The sequence below is a fragment of the Pan troglodytes genome, chromosome 15, assembly GCF_028858775.2.
Source record: "Pan troglodytes isolate AG18354 chromosome 15, NHGRI_mPanTro3-v2.0_pri, whole genome shotgun sequence".
NCBI lineage: Eukaryota > Metazoa > Chordata > Mammalia > Primates > Hominidae > Pan > Pan troglodytes.
Genome location: NC_072413.2, coordinates 7561401 through 7566247, shown reverse-complemented (window position 1 = coordinate 7566247; position 4847 = coordinate 7561401). Strand labels below are relative to the sequence as shown.

General features: G+C 62.2%; 1 pseudogene; it reads right to left on the bottom strand.

The window, feature by feature from the left end:
* Window positions 1–1070: 1070 nt before the first annotated feature.
* LOC129137029 (tektin-4-like) lies at window positions 1071–4592 on the bottom strand (annotated as a pseudogene).
* Between the last annotated feature and the right edge of the window lie 255 nt (window positions 4593–4847).

Below are 4847 nucleotides of genomic sequence, written 5' to 3'. Positions count from 1 at the left end.
GCCTGACTGTGGCAGAAATCTGGGGAAGGCTGGAGAGAAGCTGGGAGACCCTGGAGAGTCCCTGAAGGCAGGGGGTGAAGAGGTGAAAGAAATGGGGGGGGGGTTGCAGTAAGTTCCGTTAGTTTGTAGGTGATTCCTGGGTGCGGGAAGCTGACTCCAGGTGCAATCTGGAGATGGTTGGAGAGTAGCTGAGAGAGACAGAAGAGTCCCTGAGGGCTGGGGGTGAGAACATGAGGGAGACTGGGGAGTAAGTCAGTGAAACTCGTGAGTTCGGTGGTGTATCGTGGGTGCCTGGAACTGACTCCAGCTGGAATCTAGAGAAGTTTTGAGAGTAGCTGAAAGAGACACAAGAGTCCCTGTGGGCTGAGGGCAAAGACCTGAGAGAGACCAGGGAGGACCTCAGTGAAGTCTGTGAGTCTGTAGGTGATTCCGGAGTGTGGGAGGCTGACTCCTGCTGAAATCTGGGCGTGGTGGGAGAGTAGCTGGGACAGACAGGAGAGTCCCAGGGGGCTGGGGGTTAAGACATGAGAGAGACAGGGGAGTAACTCAGCGAAAGTGCTGAGTTTGGTGGTGATACCTGGGTGCCTGGAACTGACTCCCGCTGAAATCTGGGCATGGCTGGAGAGTAGCTGGGACACACAGGAGAGTCCCTGAGGGCTTGGGGTGAAGACATGAGAGAGTCCGGGGCCCCCAGTGCGCTCTGGAGAGTCATGCTGCCTGTTTTGTCTGAGCTCTGATCCAAGAACCCCCATCCTTGGTGGTCACCAGTACCCAAATCCTGCTCAAGGACTGGGGACTCAATGGTGGTAAAGGCCACGCTGAGGCCCTAGAGTCAGAGCCCTGCCTGCCAGGCCAGGGCTCTTGGGGACCTCCCGGGCGGTCAATGCTCCCCAGACCACCTCCTGCCTCCATCATCCCCACAGCTCCTCCTGCTCAGTCATGGGTGTTGCAACACCCTGCGATCATACCCAGTGTCACCTGGTTTTACATAGGTTTCCGGAGAGGTGACACTTGCTTCTGGGGTCCTTTGGGATAAGTGGGACAGAGGAGAAAGGTGTTGAGGGCCCAGGTCAGGTGATGGGAGGGGGCACAGTGGTTTGCAGGAGCGGGAGCCATCTTCGGGGTTGAGGGTGCCCCATTTTGTGCAGGTGGTGCTGCAGCTTGTGCCGCGCGTCCTCCAGCTCCTCACAGCGGCGCCCGAAGGCCAGGTTCACGGCCTCACACTGGAGTGCCAGGTCCTCGGAGGTTTTGCGAAGGCTGCAGTCCACCAGCACCCACAGGTTGGCCGAGTCCAGGCGCTCGCGCTGGGCGCGGCACAGATTGTCCTGCGTGAACTTGGTCCAGGTCTCCGGGGTGGAGGCGCTGCGGGGTGGGAGACAGCCAGGAGAGGGTCGGGAGGCTCTGCCAAATGCTGGGGGCCCTGCCACGCCCCCATTCCCTGTCTGTGCCCCATGCTCCTGGAGGAACTGCATGGACTCCAATGCACCCCGTGCAGAGCCACGAAGCCCAGTCCCCCAAGTTGCCTGCCTCCGAGTGCCCCCCGCCCACAACTCCCCTGAGTCCTCCCACACCCTACCCACCCCGGGCACTTAGTCCCCTCCTGCCCCCGCAACCCCGTTCCCAGCACCGCTGCCCCCGAGGCCCCCTCTGCAGCACCTCCGTCCCCCGCAGCCTCCCTTCCCTAGTACCCAGCGCCCGCGTCCGCTTCTCGCACCCAGGAGTTTGCCGCGCTCAAGTGGGCGGTGGTCGCGCTCCCTCTGCTGGCCTTGGGTGGAAATGCAATCCTGCCGGCGCCTGGGGCTGACCCCACCCCACCCTGTCCTGTCTACGGGCAACCAGGCTGTGCACGCGCTGGGCACTTGAGGAGGTCTTGCTCGCTTACTCATGCCAGGGGCAGACAGTTGCCCAAGTGCCCTCGGGGGCGAGGGCCTCTGGGCCAGGCTGGGGGAAGGAGCCCCGCTGGGGCCCCCAGGCAGAGGGAGGCGAGACCACAGCCAGGGCAAGCGCGGGGGCAGAGCTGGCCCCCCCTCTCTTGGAAGGTGGTGGAGTGCCAGATGAGTCTACACCTCGGTGCTCTGGCTGTGGTGGCGCCCGCAGGTCTTGTCGAGGTTGTAGTCCTCCACCTTGTCCGACCAGTGCATCTTGCAGATCTCCGTGTGCTCCCGGTTCAGTCTGGGGCGGGGTGGGGCAGGGCATTGGTGTGTGGCCAGGGAGGGCCCCGCCGGGGACCCTCCATGCTGCAGGCTAGGCCTTCATGCCCGCTTCAGGAGGGAGCTCTGGGCCGGCTGTCCTCGTGCTCAGCAGTGACCAAGAGCTGCCGCCCATGCTGGGAGGCTGCAGATCAGTTGTGGCACTGGGCTTTGGCCACTCAAACTCAGGCTGGGCCGGAACCTCCCCCACCCAGCCCTGTGCTCCCACTGTGACCTGGGACAGCCCCTGCCGGCTCTGAGCTTCAGGGTCCTGTCGTTCAATGCCTTGCCCCAGGACCAGCCGTGGGTGGGGTCAGGAGTCATCCCTTGGGCAGCCCTCGACCCACCGGATCTGGCTCACTGCTTGCACGATGGCTCTCTTCAGCAGCTCCTGAATGTTCCGGATGAGCTCAGCTTCCTGAGGGAGGAGACGCCCTGAGCACCAGAGCCGGTCCTTGGTGAGGATCCCAGGAGGCCCAGCTGCTGCAGGCCTTGGTCTACACCTGAGCAACCAGAAGGAGTTGAATGCCGGGCCTGAGCTCTGACTGTGCAAGTTCTGCTCTCTCACTGGGTTTATCCTGGGCTTTTGGGCATTCTCCTTGGTGCATTGTAAGTGGGGTGTTTTCCTCCAGGGCCTTCTATGGGCTGCTGGGAAGGTCCCTCAGCGGCAGTTCCCACGCCCCAGGCCTCAAGAGTCATCACTGCTGCTCACTCACTGCACCCAGGAATGTTGGCCTGCCCCTGGCCTCTGGACAGCCCCTGAGGACCCTAACTCTGGGGGCCCAGATGCCCGCCCAGGCTGCCCCTCAGGGTTCTGTGTTGGGAAAGACCATCCTCACACCAAGAACAGGAGGAAGACCCTGTGTTTCTTCTTACTGCCTGGCCAGTTTAATTTTCTGTGTGTAGGAACAAGCCTTTTTTCCCTGTGATTGGGGTCTTTGCCTGGACCACCAGCTACCTCCTTGTGTGCCAGGGCCCGAGTCCTGCACCCCTCTGTCCCTGGGTTTTCCTCTTCCTGCACTGTCAGTGTCTCCGTCACTTCGCAGGCACCCTTGTTGCAGGCAGAGGGTTTGTGGGAGCTGCAGCAGTTCTTGAGGCACTGAGAGGGTGCAGGGGGATAGGCCTGCAGAAGGGGAAGGGAGGGAGGAGGGAAGGCATGAGGGGAGGGAGGGACTCAAGGGTTCTTGCCTGAGTTTGGGGGTATGGCAGGAGACCAGCTGCCTCCACCCCACATCTTTCACAAATGTCTACAGGCCTTTAGTGGTTCTCATGGAGGCCCCAGGCTCTGAGAGCTCAGGGAATTCTCCAGAGCCAGCATCAGGGCCAGGACTGAGTTACTCTCTCACCCTATGGGGTTGCCCCATAGACAAGCTGGGCTGGATTGGGAAGTTACAGGTGACATGGAGAAGGGGACCTGTGGGTGCAGATCTTCGTGTCCCCGGCTCTGTATAGGATGAATGGGAGCAGTAGATCCCAGCCTATCCCACCCTACCTGTCCACACCCGCAGTGCTGGCCCAGACCTGGGTTTCCACCTTGGGAGCAACTGTCCCAACCAGGGAGCATCTCTGGGGAGCCCAGGGTCAGGATGACTATGCCAGGACTCAAAGGGATTGGAGGACGAGAGGAGAAACAGCTGCTTGGAAGTCAGGGGCCTTCTGGGGCAAAACTGCCTCCTGTCACTAAGGGGCCAGATTTCGGGACTCAGGGGTCTCACGCACAGAGGGCTGGTCTCCCGTGTGCTTGCAGCAGCACGTGGCTTGTCCACATGAACTGCCGGGGGCTCCTCCTCTCTGTGCCCACAAGTCCTGGCCACCCAAGGCTGCTGCCACCTTCAGCAGCTCCGTCTCCACATGGTCACGCACGAGGTTGGCGTGCTGGTGGCGCTGGCTGCACTGCATGTTGTCAGTGGCGATGGAGAAGGGCACCTCCATGGCATCCAGGGCGCGCTCCAGCCGTTTCTTCTGGGCCAGCAGCAGGTCGGTCTCCGCAGCCAGCGCCTCCACCTCGCGCTGCAGCTCCGACTTCCAGCTGTGCGTGTCCTGCAGTCGCTCGCCCACTCTGCACGTGGAGTCTTGCTGTGTCGGCTGCGTCAGCGCCTGGGTCTCTGCGGCCAGCTGGTGGCTCTCATGCCCCTGCAGCTCCCGCTCTGCTGGTTGCAGTCGGCGAAGGCCTGGTGGTAGCGAGCATAGCAGTTCTGGAACCACACCTCCAGCCGGCGGTGGCCAGGCCGGAGGACGTGTAGGCGCCCGTGTTGCGGGCCACGTCATACTCTTTGCAGGGCAGCTCGCAGGGCGGCACTTTCTGCGGGGCCGGCTCTGGTAGGAGCACATCCGTCTGCACCATGGTGTCTGCCGCCCACCAGGACCAGGGGAGTGAGGAGTGTGTGTGGTCAGCTTGCTGCGGTCAGCCCAGTGCAGTCATCGGTCGGCTCCAACGGCTCAGTCCCAGAGCAGGACGCGGCTCCCAGTCGCTTGGGTGACGCAGTAAACCAAGAGCTTCCTGTTGCCAAGAAACGGGATCTCTTCTCCAGTGGCTAGGGGAGGGGTCATTCAGGGCGGTGGGCAGAATTGCCCTCTTAAAGGGCCAGGCAGCCCCAGCCCCACCTCGGGGCAATCAACAGTGGCCAAGGGTTCCTGTCACTTAGAGGATCCCAGGGC